General features: G+C 39.1%; 1 pseudogene; it reads left to right on the plus strand.

The window, feature by feature from the left end:
- Window positions 1–687: 687 nt before the first annotated feature.
- Window positions 688–23,568, plus strand: LOC139942612 (uncharacterized; annotated as a pseudogene).

Here is a 23,568-nt window from a genome sequence, read left to right on the forward strand (position 1 = left end):
TAGGCAGTTGCAGGCAAATCTAATTTGCATTGTTGGTAAAGTTATAAAAACACTTGACTCATACCACCAAAAATACAAGTGACTCAGGAGTAATATAGGTCTGTAGCTTTTAGGAATGGCATGATCTATCCCAGATTTTAGGAGTGCTAGAACAAGTGCTTTCTTCCAGATCTTTGCTGCTTGTTGGTGGACAGGCAATGGCTGACAGCTGCAGGGCCAAATTTTGATCCTGACAAAATTTTCCTTAAAGTTTCCATAAAATTTACTTTTTCCCTATTCTTTATACAAAAAGGCGGCCATAATGAATTTTGAAAAATTTAAAATGTAAAATGTACAAGCCTATAATTTTCAGCCAAATTTTGGATGAATAAGTCTCTAAATTGTCTAGTTATGTCAATGGGAACTTATTTATTTGGTTTCAAGGGGAAAGCGGAGGCCAAAACCGCACTTTAGTCGGGTCATTTTTGTTTACAGCACCCTGATTTATGATCAGCATGTCTTACCGCACATTTTCTTGTAAAAATATTGAGGGCTGCAAATAGTGTATGGTGTTCTAATTTTTTGGGGTCTTGAGCTCGGACTAAAAAAGAATCATAATGCTTCAGTATGTTTGGCTGATAATTGGCATTGCCTCATGTTTGTTCAGGAGAAAAAGACTTGAGACTGCTTGGGAACTTCCATACGTCGATGAACATGCGCCAAAAAGTAGGCTACTTCAAGCCCAAAGATGTCGGTAAAGAGCGCAAGAGATCCCGTAACGTCTACTTCATCAGAAGCAAGAGGGTTTGCTCCAAGACCTTTTGATTCCCTCATGTGCGAGTACAATGTGAGTTTTTTTAAACATAAAAAAAGGCCTTTGAAAGTGAGGTGACACTTTTTGAAGTATTTTGGAATTTGATGAAGAACAAAAAGCAATTAAAAAAGCCTTAAAACTTTCTTATTTGTATATTATTGTTAGCATCAGCAAGAATAAGGTAAGTGCGGTTGGAAAATGGTACCGGGAGTAAGGGGTTACTCAACGGCGTAAGAAGTCTGGTGGTCTCGTTGAGTGTACGAGAGTGTTGAGCTTCGAGGGTACGACACGAGTCTTCCAGTTCATCGACAACTTTGCAGAAGAGAACGCACTTTTTCTTCCTGGTCCTGTCTCTGGATTCAAGAAAGCAGATCTTTGTCTTCTGCCATCAACGAACTTGAAATCAAGCATCTTGAGGGACTACTACAAGCCACCTATGGAAACAACGGGTAGGCTCAACAAAATAAATAAATAAAATAATTAAAGCTGCCCTTAGAGTATTTATTGCTGAAATAATGTGGCTTTCACGAAAATTGTAGCATGAAAAACGTATTAACTAGTATTGGTAGAATAACCATTATTGATTAACATGTCTAACATGCTAAAAAAAATTCAGCTCATTGAGACGATGAACAGTTCCTTGACCTATTGTATTCATGTCTCACAAACCGTAAATACTTTACGGGAAGCTTTATACCGTCATTATCTTCAAACTGTATAAAGTTGAATGCACATTTGGGACATGCTAGAAAAAAGTACACCAAACCTTTCATAATGCCAGAATTGTTTTAGAAGAAAAAAAATACTGGCGCCCCATCTTAATAAAAATGCCTGCATTAACCCAACGTGCAACCAAATAACTTCCGGGTTTTTAATGTTACCCGCACAGGTGGAGAGTAAAGTGAGCCAATGAATTTGAAGAAAAGGAATTGTTTCAGAAATTTGTTTGTTGAAATTCCAATATATGTTGTCATTCTTTTTAGAAATACACTAAAATTCAAAAATGTACTCGACTTGCCTTCAGTTCTGGAGAAGATTTAGTTTCGAAGGACGTTTCTAGTTCAATCGTTGTTCCAGTTTTAGTTTCCCATGGCGTTTCTGCTAAGATGCTATTTGTTTCTTGCTTAAGGGCAGCAGCACTCTCCACCTCCAAGAAGCTTTGGAAACAACTATGTCCACAAATCCATTGTTGTCCACCGATGTGTGACCTCTCTAGAGAGAATAACAACCTCTTCAACAGGACCGTCAACTGCGAAGAAGCAAAGAAGAACGCAACGTTGCAGAGGCAGGGGGCACACCTTCAACACGTCAAGGAAGAGCGCGAATCTTACAAGGAGCAGGTTGCTGATGCTCAAGTCATCATTGCAAGTGGAAACTTCACGCCAGATGAACCTAACGGGCCGTGCTCCAGGAAGTTTACTATGCACTATTCTTTGATTTCGCCGAGCAGATCACTATCCATCTCTCCAGCCAGGGCAGATGTACTTCATGACTCCAAAAAAGATGCGGCATCTTTGGAGGGACTTTCTGCGAGGGACTTTCTGAACAAGTCACTACATCATCGATGAACGGATGACGTCAACAAAAGGGAGCACCCCGGTAATAAGCTATTCACATCACTTCTTCACATACCATGGACTTTGCGAGGAGAATCTCCGTCTACACTGCGACAACGGCTGAGAACAGAACAAAAACAGGCACATGCTTTTCTATCTTTTCTTGGCCTTAAGCAGAAGTACCGCCCCACGGAAGTGTCAACCCTAGACGATGTAGCGCAGATTACCCTCGAGAGTACAGCAACCCGTTTGAACAAGGCTCAACTAGTTGGTAGCAAATAGCAGGAAGCCTTTGCGCATCTTATGACTTGCAGACCTTTCCTGGGAGGTTCTTCAAGCCACTCGTCGGCGTCAAGAGTTTGCAGCATTTCCGGTAGGTGTTTCTCCCATATGTAATTCCTTAGTACTCTGCTTACCCATATCTGTCAGTGAACTAAACAAAGCGATAACTTTGAAAAGTTTCTCAAATATCTTCTCAAATTGATCTTCTCAAATGGGAACACTCAATTAAAGGTCTCATAAAGAGTTTTGTCTAAAGGACTCGCATTTTGAATACAGTCTTTAACGCAAACAAAAGAAGTAGCACTAGTCTGCCAATAACAATAAATATTTCACACTGTAAGGCCAATACTGAGAGACTGTTAGGGAAACATTACGTCAAAACTGATTGCCAACTGTACTGCCCTATTTAAACACTAAAGGAGAACCTTAACTTTATAATCTCATGGTCACAACCCCCATTAGTTTAGTCTGGGTGCCTGACCCAAAAGTCTCCGACTAGGGTCCGTTATCACCGAAAATCACGTGACAAAAAGGAGGAATTCTTCCTCTTTTGAAGTTATCCGAAATGTTCCGAAAGTATTGTCGTCAACATTCGGACAGAATCGTTGGTGGTCGGTATGGAATCATAATGTCAGTCAGTCCTGTCGGCCGAAGATACAGGAGTTTTGAGTTTACGCTCAAGTCAAAGCTGGCCTTTAAACAATGAAGTAAGTTTGTGACCTTATAATTTGTGTTATGATTTTTGAAAGTGGTAAAAATGGGGCCAATCTCGTGGGACCAGATTGTCATTTACCCATCAAAAGAATATCGTAACCCTCTGGCCTGCTGGCAGCCATTGGGCGGGAGGAGGGTTATGTTGTCGCAACTAGTGCAGACATGGGTTCCCGGGAGATGACCCCCTGTACTGCTGTGACGAGTGTGCCCTTGAAACGGAAAACGACAATCATGTCCTCAACTACTCCAATGGCCTGATGTGCGTTGGGTAAACCATCTCCATCTTTCCAGGGAGGATTGCCGTGAGACCCGGGATGACAAAGCTAGCCGTCACATTGGATTTTTTAGGCACTAAAAGTACCTCACCATCGCTCAGCAGTTTTTGACAAGTCTTATTCTTACCCATTGTACAGACTTGCGGTGCACGTATATGTAACTAACTTACTATCAGGCAATGATCTCTAGATTAATTTATACGACGTTCATTATTGTGCGTGTTATTTTTCAAATGTTGTTTTTCAGGTTGTGGGTTTCAGTTTTATTATAGTACGGTTTCCACTTTTGAAATTCGACTTTCTACTTCATTTATTGGCATTGTGTGTTGTTTGACATGGAACCGTGTTCCCAACTAACAAGGCAAAGACGGATGCAGCATAGACATTGAGAAGGTTGAAACCCAGACAAGCCATGCCATTGATGAGACGGCAACCACGGAACCCATTCCTTACCCCCTATCCGAGCCCTTAGCTGAAGGATTACTACCATCAACACGTTGGCTGCGGACAGCAGAGGAGTTCCGTCACCTCAGCATCACAACTGTACTTAACGGCAGGGTGGTGAACCGGTAAGAGCACCGGGAGACATGGGAGAAGCAAGTCAAGGGGATAAGGAGGGGCGGTGCATCCACCCTCCCACAGAGTGTTAGGCTTTCCTTCTTTTTGTATGTTCATTGCCTTGCATGTTAGTTAAGTTTTTATAGTCGGTGGTAATCTAACCAGTCTTGCCAATCTGTAATTCGAGGCAGGGAGTCACAAACCTATATATTTTTTGCGATCTTTCTTGCCAAGTTATGCAAATGGAGAAGTGACGTTTAACAGGGTATAAAAGGTTATAGATGTGATTTTTAAGACATTCCTTTAACTTGTATAAATCCTGTGATTATGTAATTTTCTTTAAGTGTAAACTGATCATGCTGCAAATTGTCTTTCTTAAAATGTTGTCCTTTTCCAATTGTATGATCATTACCTTAAAAAGGCAGTGGACACTATTGGTACTTTACAGCCTTCACAGTTGGTGTATCTCAACAAAAAATTTGAGCTCAATCCGTCCACCAAAGTTGCGAGATAATAATGAAAAAAGAAAACACCCTTGTCACACGTTGTGTGCGTTTAGATGGTTAAATCAAATTCGTGGAAAATTACTTCTTTCTCTAAAACTATGGCACTTCGGAGGGAGCCGTTTCTCACAATGTTTTAAACCACCAACCTCTCCCCATTACTTGACATCAAGAAAGGTTTTACGCCAATAGTTATTGTGAGTAATTGCCAACAGTGTCCACTGCCTGTCAAGTTCAAGGGGGGATCATGTCACGAGTTGTATTTTCTTAAAGTCATTGGACCCTTTCGGTAAACAGTACTGTCCAAGGCCCACACTTCGTGTATCACAACTTCTATATCAAATAACAAACCTGTGAAAATTTGGGCTTAATCGGTCATCGGAGTCGGGGAGAAAATAACGGGAAAACCCACCCTTGTATCCGTGCGTTTCGCCGTGTCATGACATGTGTTTAAAATAAATCCGTAATTCTCGTTAACGAGAATTTTTATTGTTTTACTGTTTTCTCAAAAAGTAAAGCATTTCATGGAATAATATTTCAAGAGAAGTATTTCACCACTACCTTCTGTAAACCCTGTATGTTATTTGTAAATCTGTGAACTCTTTTCTTTTTTTCTGTACCGAAAGGGTCCAATGGCTTTAAAATCTGGTCATATTCCTACCTAGTTCTTGTGAATATTTAGTTTAAGAAAAGGTGCACTTAGTTAAGAAAACACTGCATTTTATTATGCACTCAGCTCTTGTTTATTTTTTAAGACTGTTGAGTTGAAACTTTCAGCTAAAAGAAGTTCAACCGGTTATATAAGCATTGCCCATCAGCAAAGGCGTCAATTTCCAAACATACCCATTGTACTCCCAATGGATGTTGGCTATTGAAGATATATTTAAGAGTTCAGGAGGGTATGATCCAGGATGGACAACATGATTCGTTGTGCTGATTTTTTTATACTGCCAGATAAACAGCTCTTACGAACGGAACACTTGATGAGACAGAAATGCCACTGACGGTTACCGTATTCAAAGCATATTCAGGGAGTGCAAAAGAGCAGATGTGGTCGAGGCAAATGTTTGTACACCCCTATACCATGCACGTTAATGCAGGGGCACAAGCGGTAACTGTAACTTTTATGAATAACAGTCGGGTAATGTGGATATTAATAATGTATGTTGCATCATAATTCAAGTTGAGGTAATCATGCGTCTTCCATGCGAGATACTGGGGTGAATATCGGCAATGGGAAACCTAAGACTATAAATTTGGCTCACTTAATCATCCGTTGTTTGGGGCCCAACTCCATCCATTGATGAATCTATATTGTGTCATAACGCATTTAACAGTATTTAATGGTTTAATCCACCCTAGTTGGAACTTAAAAAGGCAATAATTATGAAAATCTCTAGGGACAAAATGAGGTCAGTGGCTATAACACAGACCATTCAAGGCTGTCGGCCTAACACGGCCATTGCATGCAGAAACCGTACGGGGGGGGGGGGGGCACTTGCAGATACCGGGGTATCCGCTGTTTTTCAAAGCAGTAATACAAAAGGCCTATGTCAGTTTTACGTCCACTTCGAAAGCAACATCAGATCATGAATATCTCGTCAATTACTAGGACTACTTGCGGTAAAACAATGGAAACAATGTCAGTTTTACGTCCACTTCGAAAGCAACATCAGATCATGAATCTCGTCAATTACGCGGTAAAACAATGGAATACTTAACCAGTGTAACAAAAAGTCTCACTGAAGGGTCTCGGACAGTATAATACTCGGGTGAGGCATGCCCAAAATAGCACGATACGTTGCGTTGCCGACATGAGCGTGTTTTTAGTGCAAGGCTTGAAGAGAAACCACTACGCGGTTACACTCTTTCCTAAAGAGTTCTGCCCCTGTCTCTCCACGGAACCTGCTACAATACTGCTTGCAGTAGGTATGCCCCATGGATTTACAGGCAGAAGAAACAACCTGTCAACTCTCGAACGGAACAGGCGACAAAATAACAGCATATGGGAGAAAACAACCCAGGGTTTTGGATCTAGACATTACATGCGACCCCGACACGATTAAGGCAACGATGGTGGAAGATAATTGGCACATGAGTGAAGGATCTCCTCTATCGCCGCCAAACATTCTTTCTTCATAATTTTCACCTTGCTTCCAACCTGTTGGAACTTCCACACCAAACTCCAAAAACACAAACGAATCATTTGGTCTAGAGCAACACAACCCAGGAAGAGACGACACACAAACACTTCGTAGACAAATTGCCAGGTCAAACTTGGACATGTCATCAAGTAGGGGGCATTCAATGTTTGCGTGGTGGGGTCCGGCCATTCCTAGTGAACTTGACAGATCTTGCTTCGCTCTTGCTGGCTTGCTGGCTAGCAGAAGCTGCTATTTTGGCCTTCCTAGAAAAATTGCAACAAAGGATGAGAGCGTCGCTTACTTTCTTTTTTCTGACTCCCACGTGTTTGCCGATTGGGAGAAAGGGGAGGTTAAGTTTGTCATGAAGTGGTCTCTCGTTCATCGTGTTTTTGAAAATGATATGGCTGTGCCCTCTTGTTAGTATGGTGGAATCATTGTATACTTGTTGTGTCGGTGAGAAAGTTGCGCCAGCTTATAGTAGTAGACTCGATGCATGGGGATAATGTTTTGAGTGCTGCACACTTTTTAGACATGTACCAGGCAACACGGCAAGTAATTTTGACAGTTCTGGCTGGTGCGTGTATTTGCCAATTGACCCACCCCATCACTATCAGGCAAATGGGAACGATTTAGGTGTGTTCGAGTGTGCGCACACGCAAAAATACGCGGCAAGCACGGCGGTTACAGTTAACACTATGCCACGAAAGAGAGAGAGAGACTGGAATGCAGACAACTAAGTGATGACTTCCTTTGCAAGACACATGGATGAGACGATCGGTGCGCGTTTTGTTCACATAAGAATGGCAACAATTAAAGTGCAGACACCGGTATGAAGTTGCGCAATCATCCTGAAAATGTGTAGACAGCCGACACGCGGCAATGTGACCATTTCATACTTAAACAATATCAAAACTAGTCTAGTTGAAGCTACGTGGTCAACCTGTTACGTACGTAGGTGACGTTTGTTTGAAGCCATCAAAACCAAGACAAATGCTGTTCTATGAGGGGTGTTTGGATTGGCTTCACATGTTTCGAAAAGCGGGTTTGCTAAGAAGTCAGTAAAAGAACGCCATTGGATGTGTAACAAATGTAGTGTGAAATGTAACCTATGAAACGACAACATGACCATGTTTTTTTTTTAAATCATTCTAAATTATTCAGTTCTTATTTTTGTGTTGGGTTTTCTGCTTGATTTGCTTGGTGACAATAGATCGTTTGCAGATCTATTTACACTGTAAAAGTGACACATAAATATTGTTGCATGAATACTACCAAGTGTTAACGCTAGGAAAATAACCTAGTTACTCCAATAGGCATAGCAGCGATTAAATAACAGTGATCAGGAAGTTCTTTGTCTTCCTTTGACATTTGAAGGAAAACTGTGTTTTGAAGTAGAACCACTGGTAATAATAACCACCTTGCACATCAAGTAGCCGGACAAGCTCAGAGAGAAAATGATGAATCGCTCAAGAAAATTTGATTCAGACGAATCTTAATTATTTATTTCACGTAAATTGGTGATCACAACATTGCCACGTGTTTTTATTGTGATGGTGACCTTACAAACATAAATTTCAGCTTGTATTGAAATAACCAATTTTACATTTGTTTTAATAAAACGATTGCGTGTAACTAACATCCAGCCCTCTATGCCAATCAATCGCTTGAAAAGAAGGTCTCTTGGCTCTTTACAAGCAATGGAAAGTTGTTAACAGTATGAAACATTGTAAAAAAAGGTTCCCCTAAAGTAACACAATTTTTTATTATTTATTTTTAGGCTAGAAAGCTTTGTAGAGATCGAATATTTCGTTAACAAAATAATCCTTCAGCAATTTCACCGCCGATGAACTTTTACTCACGGTATTTATTCAACAGAAACTGTATTTTATTTATTTCTGAGCTGTTGAGGTAGTAATTGCACTGCAGTTTTATGCTTGTGGAAGATTTCAAAGAACCTTTTCACAGTGTCTTACCCATTCTACCCTACACATAAAAACACACCTGAGTCTGGATATGAGAATTTCAGTTAAGAAATATCACAGTGGCCAAAGTCACAGTAAATTTAGATACAGAACATAATTAAAGCGTTAACGGAATATGTGAAAAAACTACCGGTTTGTACATTTCCACAGAGAGGAATCCCATAGCTAGAGGGTATTTGGTTTTGTTTTCACGAAAAACAGTTATCCATCTGTAATTAAAAACATTACAACACTTGTCATATATAAGTTCATATTTTAGAAAGTTTCATGCAGAAGAGTAGCGATTTTTTGATGATTCCTTTATTTTCTTAAGTTAATTAACCAACACAGATTTAAATACAGATAGGGTTGTGTGCATGTTTGGGTGGCCCTGGGGACCAAAAGGGTCCACATTTGACTGTATTTGGCATTGTACAGAACAAAGGAATGTTTACGCAGTCCTTGCATCAAGCAAATTTTTAACAAAAGGGATTTGGGTGTTTTGACAGAGCGAGGTGGTCCTCAAGCGTTCACAACCATTGGGGACCTCCGTGTAGTTGCAATTTGATTGTTCCAGTGGAGTGTTGTTTTTGAACAGTTGAAAGGCATTTGGCTCAAAACTATTGCTGTTTCACTGTACACTTAGAGGCATAATAATTTTGGAGTTGCGGAGAATATCTATTTGCCAGATTGTGAATTGTGAATTTGGTTAAGGGCTTTTTCTAGTGTACCTTAATGGCAAGTCCCTTGAGACTAACTTAACGTTCGGTCCGAGTGACCTTAATTTAAGTCTTTATGACCGTCAATTTGACTTTCGGTCAATATGACCTTCAATTTGACATTCGGTCTGTGTGACCTACATTTTGATCTGTGTGATCAGTGATCTGAGTGATCGACAATAGTAGTATTATTGACATATTATAGCAATGAGTCCTTGTAAGTTCTAATTTATATGTGTACATGTATATGTGCTATGATTTTGTTAAATACACGTCTTTAAGAAGGAACAATTCTCAGGGTGGACATTATTTATGATACTCATTTAAATCCTTAAAGCGTTATTGAGCTTGTGTTGTTATGGTTACACTAATGTTTTTGAGATGTCATGAAGTGACAGGACATAATATCCTCCCTCACCATGGAATGGAATATCATGCCAGATATAGTGGAAAAAGACAATTTATCTTTTCAAGATGGCGTCGGCGGTCATTTTGAATTCAGCGCTTTAAAAAACAACACATTTCAGAGGTTTATATGAGCTATTTTCCCTTTAAATGGTTCGTTAAGTCAAATCCATCGAGAAAAACAGGAAGCAACAAAACGATCACGGAACCCAAAGATTAGACCCTACTGTTTGTCAAATAATGTACCTTTTCGCCCTTAGGAGAAGAAGGGGCCGTGGATTGACACAAAGCATGCACACAATATTTTGTATGTTAGCTGGCCTACTACTAATCAAAAGAGTTGTTATTGCTACTGTGGCGTTTGGAATGGGTGTTTTGAATGGGTGCTGACAAGTTGAACACCGTGTTCATCCACTCTCGTCCATCCCAGTACATCTGTGATTGTTTTCAAGAAAGTGGTCGAATTGAAAGAGATGGTTTACAGAGTTTTGCAGTGATCATGATATTTCCTGGTCGCTTGAGAGGTTGCAGAGTTGATGGAAAGATGAAAAACTACATCAGCACAAAAACTACGTGTCGGCGCAAGGTCCTACCAGACTTTTATGACCAGTCTATCAGACACACCTTAGAGGAACAAGGTTTGTTGTGACAATTGTGCCGAAGACGGCAGTGGCCAAGGATGGGTAGATAAACAGCTACTTAAGTTGACATCAACAAGTTTTCTACCTCCTTCCTCACACAAACTAGGAAGAAAAATCACAGATGAGGAAAGGCAAGACCTAAGGAACAAACTTCTCTACTACCGACTCACATTCCTTCATGGAGAGCCATGTGTACGTATACCAGTGTTGCTTTAGCCAGTGGAATTGGAGTCGCACTGATTGATGCCATAGTTGAAATCTGCCACACATTATTAGGTCATGAGATCATCTGCACGCAATTTCTTTAATTTTTAGGAAAAGTAATTCAGAAAAAGTGCGGAGTATCATTTCACAAATTTTAGATGACAATTTCCAATCGGCAGATGAGGAAGGAGACGGCTCCAGCAGTAGAAGCTAAGACAGTTTTATGTCACAAGCTGATCATTTGAATGTGCTGTCTCTTAACACATCACAGTCTAACACAAGTACATCTTGTGTTGATGATGGGCCCTAGTAGATTACATATTGTCAGGCATATACCATGATAATAGATTTTGAAATGTAATCCTTTGAAAAAACGGTTACTGATTAGTTTCATAAAGAAAGATAGTTCTCTAAAGCATTTCATGGAACAATATTTCTAGAGAAGTCTTTCACCTTCTGTAAACCGTGTAAGTCACTTGTATCCACTGGCTTTAAAAAAGACGCACCCAAGTAACATATTGCAGTTGCAATTACTTATTTGGGCTGCTACGAACAAACCTACCCCGGACAATGGATGCCTACTTTCAAATACAAGAAAATATATACCATTTACAAGGGTCACTTCTTCCTGCAGAAATCACGCTCCATCATTTGCGCATATCTCCATCCTTTTGCAGTATTCTCCAAGTGCATGGTTGGAAGCACTTCCCCGAGCTAATTAAACTTATCTGCTCCATTTGTGATGGCAGAAAGACCTATATACTTGCGAAGGCAGTCAAACATTGTGTATTACGTGCGCAATTATCAACTTACACTGCCCCTATCTTTCAGGGAATCCCTAAGCGACAACATTAAACACCATCCTTTGTTGGCGATTACGCAAGTATGCATTTAACCACTCGACTAAGTTAGAATGGAACCCAAAACCCTGTAATTTGTGTAAAAGCAAGTTGTGAGAAACGCTACAAAATGCTTTAGAAAAATCAAGTTAAATCACATCAACCTGCCCTGCTTTGTCCAAAACACAACTGACCTTGAGTTGTGAAACAGTGGGGCTGCCTTTTGACAAACCGTATCAGCCAGTACTATGCTATCACTATCAGCCACACACGGCAACGTACGGTGGATTGAAAACGTGCGACTAGAAGCTAAACATGCATTATTCATATGTTTATACGGGGAAATATGTTTATGTGAGGAAATAACAGCAAAAAGACACGGAAAATTGGTCATGTTTTGATCAAACATCGAGAAGAAGAGACTCGTGACATAGATCGACCAATTCGGCCAACAACTTATGTATCACTGTCTTGTCTTGCGGTTTTAAAATATCAGATAAAAAAATGGTAGTCAAACGCGCTGTAAAGGCTTGTATCTCCCAGCAGTTATTTCTGTAGAGTGTTTTACAAAACGTCTGAAAAATTATGGATGGAATGGTTTGCGTCAAAAGTATTGGTTGGGAGAAAACAATAATTACATTTTTAAAATGTCGTCTGCAAGCTCTAGTACTAAAACATGTAAGTATGATGTGAATCTAGAATTTTTTTTAAAATAATTATGTTGCCGATGTAATTTTTATAGTATTTTTATCGCAAATTTTTGGTAAACGGGTTCAATCTAATTTTAAGTAAAGTTGTTTGATGTGAACAAATTAAAAACAGCTACATCATTGCACATAATACTAGGATAAATAGTTAGTAAAGTCTAGTCTGACGGATTGGTTTTGCAATTGAAATTGTAACGGTCAGATGTCTATGCCGGGGACAACTTCGAGGCCAAAACGAAGCCCACCAAAAATGTTCAACAACAACGTGAAAATAATTGGTTATTTGAAAGAGATCACCATAAATTTGGTATTTAATTTGTCATGCAGGACAGACATAAGCGTGTGGGCACAAGCGGCAAGAGTAATGCGAGTGTGTCGCAAACGAAGGCCCACTACTACTGGAGAATGTGTCGTGACATTGTGGTTGAGAATGGGTGCACTCCGCGGGATTCGCGGGATTGGATGAAGATCCGAACGAAGTGGCAGACTTTTTGATTTGTGTGCATTAAGGGCAAGTACTGCTTTTGTTTTTAGACGCAATAAATCCTCTCTTTCTATTGTTCCAGAATTTATATCTGTTTCCCTTGTCTATTATTCTTGCCAGAGTTCTCTGCCTTTGTAATAAGGATGTATTTTCCTCAAACGAACGTCCCTACAGATTAATTAGTCAGCCGCTCGAATTTTTAACAAACTTGCCATTTTTGGTCTTCACCAACTTTGACAAAAAGTTCTTGGTTTAATTCGTTTTCCTTTTTAGTTACATCAGAAGGAAATAAACATGAACATATTTTTGTCACAGGTCTTGATAAGAAAACTAATTAGGTTTCGTATGTAGTTATCAGCTTTCAAACTGTACATGTGGGCAATTCCACCAAAAAGTGCCGTCGGCCCGAAAAATATCAGTCAAATTTATTACTTTTAGTGTAGCAAGAAAGAGTGACACCTAGTGATTTCAAATCGATGTTCGTTTAATTTTTCCCCGTTGGTTCTCAATGTTTTTCGTTGTTTATTAAAACAAGTTTGTTTTTGCCCAATTCATGATTTGCACATTTTAGTTATTCTTAGCTTAAAACAAATTACTGGGGTTAAGTAGTCACAATTTTAAAGAAACTTCACAGTAAATTTATCTCAGGGTGTTGCCAATCGTTATTTTCGGAGGTAAATCCCACAGTTCATTAATTTGACCTAATGTAGGTCAAACCTGAACTTGTCAAAGAGAACACTTGTCATAGACCTTATCAGAAATTTGTTTCGGGCTCATGTTTAGCAGCTTATTAGTGACAACATTGTGCACAGATTGTACAGACTGACCGCCAAAATCTTAGACTTTGAGGTGAGTTTTATCATTGAATAGTTCTTTCCTAAAAACATTCAAGTGACATTGTACATACTGAATTATGTGAACTGTTGGTGAGACATGTTTAAATGTATAGTAGGACATTATAAACATACTTATCATCTAAGAAAACTTCTGAAGGCCAAGGCGTAATGAAGATTTGTACACATCTGAGGATAGCTTGGATACGAAGCATCATTCATAAAGTAATTTTTTATTTTTACATAATTTCAGAATGGCTAAGACTTAAGTAGAGAGGCAGAAAAAGTAAAGAGAGGAAAAAGACATAATCTGGAAACATGATTGTTATAATCAAGCCCAATGCAGCCAATCTTTCCCTCATGTTCTTGTTTTACATGTCAATCTAGGTGGAACGTGCAGAGGATGACTATCTCGCACTTGGAAAACCAAGGTAGCAGCTACATTTGGCCTGTTCCTCCCAAGAAGTCATCCCAACTCATTTTAACTGACCTGGCTATTGTTCACCCAGTCTTGAACATAGCAGTATCCAGATCAACTTTGAAAATTACAGAAACCTTTAATTTTTAATTTCACTTTACTGTCGTCACAAAATGTTGACGCAAGATGTTCAGCATGTTACTTAAGATGAACAATTACCTTGTGAGAAACACATAAAAGGGAATAATGTGAAAGCTAATTAGAAATGTAAGGTTACTTCATGTATACCTACACCTCTGGTCTATCATAACTACTTCAGAGTGCAGAAGGCAGCCTGGTTAGATGTGGACGGAAAGTGCAAAAACGGGACTTACCGAGGGGCGGGGTTTAAATGACATTCTGGGGGAGTTTCGGTTCTTAATGTTTGGAAGGGGTTAAACATTAAGATAGGGACATTCAATAAAGTTTACAACACACACATTAACAGCAAGGCAGCACATAGGTTTATTAATTTAGGGTAAAAGCATGCTGCATCATTTTTCAAGTTTGATGTAATGTCCATGACGCTAAAAATAACCCCAAATTATTAAAATGTGCAACAAGAAAGTTGACAGGCTTTCTTAAAAATTTACAGGCTTTCTAAAAACAATATTACTGTTCATGTTAACTACCTCCTTGCTAATAAATAAAAAGGTGTTACACAACTGTTGAACTTTAATTTCACAGACTATTGGAATTGACTGTGTTGTACCCAAAACCCCCTTCCGTTTTTCGTAATGTCCATGACGCTCGTTAGCAATGCTCTAACTCTTAATAAATTCAAACGTTTCCAAATACACAGTATCATTCGACTTATTAGAGTACAACATATCAGTATCAAACACAAAGCTTTAAATCAAAGCTACTTGGTGTGTTTAAATTACCAATAAAGTTCTAAAAATGTCTTCAAACCTACAGTCCATGACGTGGAATTGCCCTTAATGATGTATTTTTGATTTATGAGACTTGCATGAAACATGAAATGGTTTCCCGTTACATCAACAACCTCTTTAGTAAGTTGTGCTGCTGCTGGTAACTTCTATGTCAATATGGATTGACTTATGTGGAAATTCATAAAATTACCTTAACAACCGGGTAAATGGAAATGTTTATGATGAATACAAACTTTATTTGATATTTATTGGAGCAAGACTTTAAAGAACACATGTAAACAACGGCGGTTGGATTGGGAAGTTAAGAGGTCTCAATATTTTGTTTTAATTGTTTCAATTGCTTACCAAATTTCTTGCACTACATGGCAATATTTCCATTAAATTTACTTTCCATGTGCATTGTGCTCTGTTAGCTACAACTGAAAAACAAATGGTTTCCTGTTACATCCACAACCTTTTCTAATCACTTGAATGGAACCCTTGTAATAATTTCTCCATAATTGTTAACACTTCAAAGGTACCTTTTGTGTAAAATACAAACAATCAGGTATCAATTGTGAATCTGACTTTAAAATCAAACAAACATTAATTTTTGACACCCATGTCACACTTTGTTCCACAATTTGGTGGTAAGACCCAGAAAAAACATCCCTCACAAAATTCCTGCAAAAGAAAGTATCGGAATAGAGAAGGCATCTACTGCAATTCATTCTTGACTATACGACAATCTCCTGAGTAGCCTACAGTGAGGGACCCCAGTCGGATGGTAATGAGCTACTTGAAACCTCTTCCAAGTGTGCGTTAACGCCCAAATTCGTTAGATAACCAGAAACACTGATTGATTTACATGCGTATGTATGAGTTCTTCCGAAAATTATTGTACGTTTACATCTTATAAGTAAGTATTGTCGTTAGAACTTCAATGCTGGATTTAACTTAACAATGATATAACTCCTTCCAGTTCTCAGTTATTACTCGTAAGATTTAAGTTGTTCGCTTTTCATTTTGTTTCTTCATTTAGCTGATTTAGATAACTGTTGTTCCCCCGCTATTGTTTAATTATCTTACTTGTGTTACAAAGGTAATGATACTCTTGTTATTGTTAGAGTAACCTTTTCAGTTTTGCAACACCACGGGCAAATTTATGGTGTGAACTCATTCAGTAATATTCCAAATTGCATTTAGATTGAACAGATTCTTGCAAAACCTATTTTAGTTTAAAAAGAACAGGCACATTGAACCCGTTCAGACACTAGACTGTTTTCTTCAAAATGTACGTCTAAACCCAATGTTACTCGCTATAGTTCTACTTCCACCCGACATACTATCCATCAGTTTTATGATGCAGACCTCAAGAGGAAAAAATATTCAGCAGGCTCTTGTCTCGTTGTGGACATTTTCCCTCAATGGCCTGTCACTCTTTAAACGTTCAAAATTCCTGAGGAAGCAGAGAAACCTTCTCTCAAACAAACCAAACGGCTCTTTTCAGAACCACACACATTCAAAAAAGAGATTTAACATGATGCGTCTTTGTAATAAAAAGTTATTCAACTATTCATTTATTACTTCACAGATTTGTAATATTTATGTGTCAGATTTCCCCCAAAATCGGACTCCAAATTTATTTACCGTTTTCCAGGAAACAAATTTATATGACAGCACGAGATTGTCTGATCAACCTTAAACATAGAGTTTTATCTTACACTTAAAAACGGGAAGGGTATAAACAAATTGTTCTGATAATAAGATCCGTAAATTTATTCCAATTAAGCATGAAACAAACAACTACATACACATACATTAGGTATTTTTTATTGCAGTCTTTTTATTAATGCAATGGTATTTCTTCTTCAATGCCAACCGTATGTTTAAAATTAAAAGTATTCAAAATTAATCCTTCTGACGAGGACGTACTGATTACAATCCTATTTGCAGATCACACCCAAATTCAACATTCTGTTCACACGTTTATTAAAAACATACACACTAGTTGGGAAACATTCTTAGTTGGTCACAACCAACCAAAAATTGAGTTCGTCTCGAACGCTCTAATCGAGTACACATGTACATGATGTACAGGTACATTGACGGTGCCAGCGCTAGGCGAAGCCAACCAGCAAATACATGACAAAAAAGAGGTAAAGTAGAATGTCAGGTTATACTTCATCGTTGTTCAAAAAGTATGTGTGGTATCTTTTGACGAGTATAAAGCGTTAGAACATTTTAGTTTTTAAATTAATATCCATAGTCCACAACCAATCAGTCAAAGCTATAATCCCAACACAATGGACAGTAATCCGATTATAGCCCCTTTGTTTGCACTCCGGACGACCAGACAAGCTCAGCGCACTGAAGCGTTTGAAAAAGCTATCCCCCAATTGTTGCTGAATCGTTTGCTACTGTAATCGTTTGACAATAGTGTGATGGTTGCCGAACCGGCCCTAAATGGACCGTGTGCCAATAAGTAGCATCTACCGCCTCATCTACATTATGGGTGAACTGACCTTCTCTAGCCACTAATACTCTAGCGTCAGTTGCGATGTCAGCAGCTCGTAACTCGGCTCTGTCAGTCCTTGCCTTTGGACAGGATTTGGATTCTTTGTTGTCAAGTGTGCCGGGCGGACGTTGGTGTCAGAGTCAGGAAGTTCAGGAACTGACTTTATATTCTACGACTCAAGCTAAAGGGTTTCACGTTGTTCAGCTTCAGATTAGATGTTGGAAGATAGAAATATTGGTACCATGAAACGAACTAACTGCTGTTGTAGCAGTTGGGTTGTGGTCTATGTTATCCATGGCAAATGTAATGCATATCCCTTTTTCTAAGAACCTGTGGGCATACCACCCATCATAAACCTAATTGTGCCGAGACTTCAAGAACTCTGTCGTATGAAATGCTGAGGCCGTTTTCATGAAGCATTTCTACCACGTTTCTTGTTCTGTTTTTGCATAGACAATCATTCCGATGAAAACTGGAAAAGATGTTTCCCGATCCTTTGAGTGCCTGTGAGTAGCGGCTCATTCGTTATATCTCGCATAACAGTTGTACTGGAGGAAATGTGCCGTTGCAAGGTCTGTCTTTGATGCACCAAACCCGAGTTGAGATCTGATGTCAGCCCCATGTTCAATCATGGCCACAAACTGAAGTACAGTAGCAGGCATAGACCCTTCTTTACAAGTTTCAAAGTTTTCAAAGTTATAACTTTGACTCGTGGTGCAGAATCGTGGGTGCTTTTCCGGTTCCACGATTTTAGGCGGTGCCAGATTTATTATTGTATTTTAATTTTAAACACCTTGTATAGTTTTCCGTTTTAGAGGCAAGATTTAACACGCTTCGAGATTAGTTTGTAAATTAATCAAAAAAACTTTATAAATTTCAGGTCAGGAATAAACATAATGAAACAAGTCTTACATATCAGTCTTCTAAAGCAATCTTCTGAATGGAATAAGTAATTTGTTTTCCCGTGAGTCAAATGTACCTATTAAGGTTAATGACAAACTGCTCAAACTGCTGTAAAAAACCCATTACGAGAGCAGACTTTCTATAGAGTGAGTTACATGTGTGACGCAAACGGTAGTGTAATACAATGTACAATGTTTGTCATTATACCAAACTGACCCCAAAGTAATAAGGTTTGTATCACATTACACCAATGCACTCAGTGTGGAATATTCTAGAAGTAAACAGGTCAATAAACTTTGTGTAATAGCTTGCTGTTTGTTGTATAAAATATTCACCAATGAAGAATATTCCCGCAACTAGGACCCCATCTCTTAAATCCTTACTGTATGATGAAAGGATAACTTCAGTGTTTTTACACAGATATAAATTTAAATTGTATATAATAATGGATGGCTTATAAAACTTATGGGTCATAAATTTGTATTTTCCATAAATATTGCAAAAATGGCGGCATTTTTTGAAAATGGTGGCGATCTTGAATTTGTTTGATTCGTTAACGGCTTTTTTTTAATTAAGTGGCTTCAGAGGAACCCTATTGCAAATGTTGGTGCTTGTATCACAAAGTGAACGATTCTTCAGATTTAAACACTTATCTGCCCCACTTTTAGTAAAGCTGTTCTCAAAAAATATTACTGGCTGAGGTGCTGTATTTTTCGTTTTATGTAAGGGACGCTTTCTCTACTTTTTCATACCGTGTTTGTTTTATGCAATCTGTGGATATTGAGTTTTGTGTCCTACAAAATGTACCCAAACCATATAATGAGAAACAATGTTTATCAATGAAATTGTAATGGTATGGTTTTAGTGGCGTCCATATCATTTATCCTGTGAAGATTATCTATGTGCCAATGGTTGGTATATGGTGCCTTTTGGTATAAAGTTGTATTGGGTATTTTACAGTTACCTTGTTATTTTTTATTATTGACAAGTATCATTGGTCAGTACAATTCTGAACCAGGAAAGTTTTTACTAAAAATAAATTGTTTGTGCACTTACTGCTGTATGTCCGAAACCACCATTGTTGCACCATCATTATGTTATAGTTGCTGCAAACGGCAATGGTACATTACATATGTTACACCCGTCGTAAACCAGAAGGTTTACTCCGATGTGCACATTAATTTGAAAAATTCTGTATTGAAAAGGATGAAAACGGAAAGCACAGTAAGTAGGGCTTCACGGTTTTAATTGTCAAGTGCACTCACTGAGCATCACACATATATCGGTGACCCCTTTAAAATCCTTCAGCTTGTCACGATCCACTGTTTATTCTGCACCACCAGTGCAGTCTGAAAAATATTACAGAAACAAATGTAATTTTATCAGTTAGGATAGTTACATCATTAGTGATGAACATCTTGGATTTGTTATATGGGTTGTTTCGTAGAGTCTGTGATGCATTCTTGGGGATTTACTCATGATCACCAGAGCGAATTAGTCTGCAGTGAATCGGTCGGGGTCACAAAGAAGAGCTAGCCGGTGATTGGTGTCCAGGTAGGTGTTCGGTGGGCCCTTTCAATATCTAAGTAGTGACCGCCATCCAGCTTCATATGTTGTGTGATGAAGGCAGTCATGAAATTTTCCATTTCTGACCTTTCTTCGAACCCTCGGGAATTCCATACACGATCATTTTGTTTCGCCGACTACGATTCTGAAGATCATAGATGTGGTTCTTCAGGACGGAAACCTCACTGTAGTTATCATCGTGACGTTGGTTGATTTACAGAACAATGGTTTTCCGCCAAGTTTCGATGTCGGACATTGCAGATTTTAGGTCTTCAAGTTCAGCAGTTTGAATCTTCACTGTGACTTCATGGAGTTGTTTCTTCAAGGCCAGTACGTCTTTAGTCCACCGACTCAAGCAGTGCTATTATCTTGCCAAGCTTCTTGTTGATTGTGGTTTTCGTAATGATATGGCCCGTGCAAGCACATTAACACTTGGTGCCATCATGCTCTAGTTGCGTTGACTATGAGGGCTGCAGATTTTTACTGGCTCTTTTCTTGCTGGCTGCCTTCGACGATCTGCGTGATTCAGTTGAGTCTGACATGTTAAAACTATGACCGGATGAAAAAAATTGTACAAACTTATGTTTATCTACAGCGAAGTTGGATAAATTTAGTAAGATTCGAGGAGCGAGTCGGAGAGACGTCCACTGCTCACTCAACCTCATTAAAATTTGGAAGGTCGCAGGTACTGTGACTGCTCTTTATTCCGACATCTCTATGTTCCGAGACCCCTATATTTAGACAACTCAACCTAAAGTCTGACACCCCCATATTCCGACACCCCTATGTTCCCACACCCATATATTGCAACCACCAAAACACCCCCGACTTGACAAACCAATATTTTGTGTTACCCATTTTTTTTTATGCACAGTAACGCCGAAGGCCACACACGGAGAATTGCTGATCAATCCAAAATTGAATAACTGGCACGGACGTTCTGATTTCAATTCGATTGATAATTTATTTATATATATAAAAAAAAATAAAAACAACAAAATAAAAAAACACAGAATATACATGGCATTTTGGTTAAAGCCATTATAAACTTTCAGTACAGAAAACAAAAAAACCCTCACAGATTTACAAGCAATTTACAGGGTTTACAGAAGGGAATGGTGAAAGACATCTGGAAATAATATTCCATGCAATGCTTTACTTTTTTAGAAAACATTAAAACAATCACAATTCTCGTTAGTGAGAATTACAGGTTTATATTATAACACATGTCATGACACGGCGAAACGTGCATTTGCTTTTGGCCAAATGCTGTAAAAGCGCGACGTGCTGAGTGATGAGGTGCTGGACTGATGATCAATCTGTAGTATTGGTTTGTGTTGCCAATTCCGGCTGCACAGCTAGTATACAAATATCGACTGCTTCAAGTGCTATGGTTAAAATTATGACTCCCTAGGTGATCCCCGTAGCGTTCTATTTTCCCGAGACAAAGCCGAGGGAAAATAGAACTCTCCGGGGATCACCGAGGGAGTCATAGTTTTTAACCATTGCACGAGTAAAAGCAGTCAATATTTGTTTTACATCACCCAAACATTTCTATATACTGTACTATTATTATTAAGTTACAGACCTGAATGCTACAATCCATGGACGACGCGAACACAGATTGCAAACACTTTTACTTAATGTGTTGCATGTAGTGTCGTGCAATCCGAAATGGTTACAGACTATTAATTTATCATACTCGTACACGCAACGGGCGTCTGGGTACTGCACGCCGTGTGCTAGTCTGTCGGACTAGCGCACGGCGCCATGTGCTAGTCTGTCGGACTAGCGCACGGCGCCATGTGCTAGTCTTCGGACTAGCGCATGGCAAACCGACGGCCGTCGTCTAGCAAAACTAAGACATGTCATGTGACGTGCTCTAAACCAATGAGCAGGCAGAATACTTGCAAGGGGTGTTATAAATGTAATAATAATATACGCATCTTGCTAACAAAGTGGACTGATTGATGGGCATGCATGGGAATCGGTCGACTTATGTCGGTTGTAACGGTTCTTGTATAAGCTAATTGAAGGGGCCTAGTGTACTTGTAGGATGCTGTGCGGCGAATAGATCCTCATTTCAGGGGCTACTTGGCCTATGGGTAGAGCAGCGATTAGGGTTCCTTGAGGAGCTCTTTCAGGGGTTCATTGCTAGGTTGTGGTGATATCCCTAAAGGTCCGATAACGAAATTACATAGTACAAAGAGCTTGTTTGGTTGTCGTCGAGATGGTATACATCCATCCCCGTGGAGCCGTGTCAGCATCTCAGAGACGCTCTCGTCGTTGCCTTGCGTCGGGATTGGGGCGCCATATTAGTTATATTTCTTAAAACTACCATCCTTGCCCTGTCAACGGAAATATTTTAGAGCTCAGCCTGAATATATTTGTTGACCTCGTAATTCGACATGTTCTATCATGTTTTTATAGTTTGTGGGACATGTTTTAACAGAACACAAAAAACAGTTATCATTTGTGTTTGTACAGGGTTCAAAGCTGCATCAACAATTTAAAGATGGACTAGGAACTCTTGCCAAGGAGATAATGTAATTTCCAAATCAGCTACTAAGCCTGTTCATAGACTAAGCCTGTTCGTAGACGGCTTAAAGCTTCCAACAACCGAGGTAAACAAGAGGACACCATTATTGGTGAAAAATTTATCTACAGAGTTATGCAGGTGTTTCGTCTTTTGGTATTTCTAATTTCTTCAGAAAACTTCAGAACCATAGCGGAACCCAAAATCCAAGGATAAGTTGCTATTATTAAACACTGATGAGGTTGCACCTGGGTCTAGTTAATTATGATTAGGCTCGAAACTTTGGTATCTCAGCTGGGCTTTGCTCGCGCATATTGTTCCATGCATGTCTCAGTGCTTTAAATTCAGTAGTCGTCAGAAATGTGCAATGGGCACCCAAGGAATGTGTAAATGCATTTATTTGTCTGGCATGAGGTGCATCATTGACTGTACTGAAGTCTATCTTGAGATACCTAAGCCACCGTCGCAATCAATAGTCTGATTACAAACACCACAATACTGGAAACATTTAATAGGGACGGTGTAGCACCAAATTCCATGATAACATTGTGTCTCGGTTATACGGTGGGCGAAATTGTGCCCCCCCCCCCACAGGAAGTGTTATGTGAGTGACAGCATCAAGTTACACTTCCTGCCGGCCCTTAGGGAAACCAACAAATGTTTATAACAGATTCTTACTGACGTAAGAAATGGTTTAACATGGTTTCTACCTGAATAAGTAAGAATTGGTTTCTTACTGGTTGTTACTCAAGTCACAAAGTGTTTGTTACTGTTTCTTGCTAAAGTAAGAAATGGTTTCTTACTGTGTCTACTGAAATAAGAAATTAACAAGATATTTTTTCTCTGAAACTTCTTTGAGGATTGATTGCAAAATTCTTACTTGATTAAACATTTTTTTATTTAATGTATATTCTTAACAGGATTCTTATGATTCTGACTCTCTTAACAAGATCTTACAAGTTGAAACCGTACGGCCTATGTAGGATCCCATGGGTTCCGATGGAGGATCCCATGGGTGATCCATGGGTGATCCATGGGATCCCATGTAGGATCCCATGTAGGAATAGGATCCCATGGAGATCCAATGGGATCCCATAG

Source organism: Asterias amurensis, chromosome 10 (assembly GCF_032118995.1).
Source record: "Asterias amurensis chromosome 10, ASM3211899v1".
Lineage (NCBI taxonomy): Eukaryota > Metazoa > Echinodermata > Asteroidea > Forcipulatida > Asteriidae > Asterias > Asterias amurensis.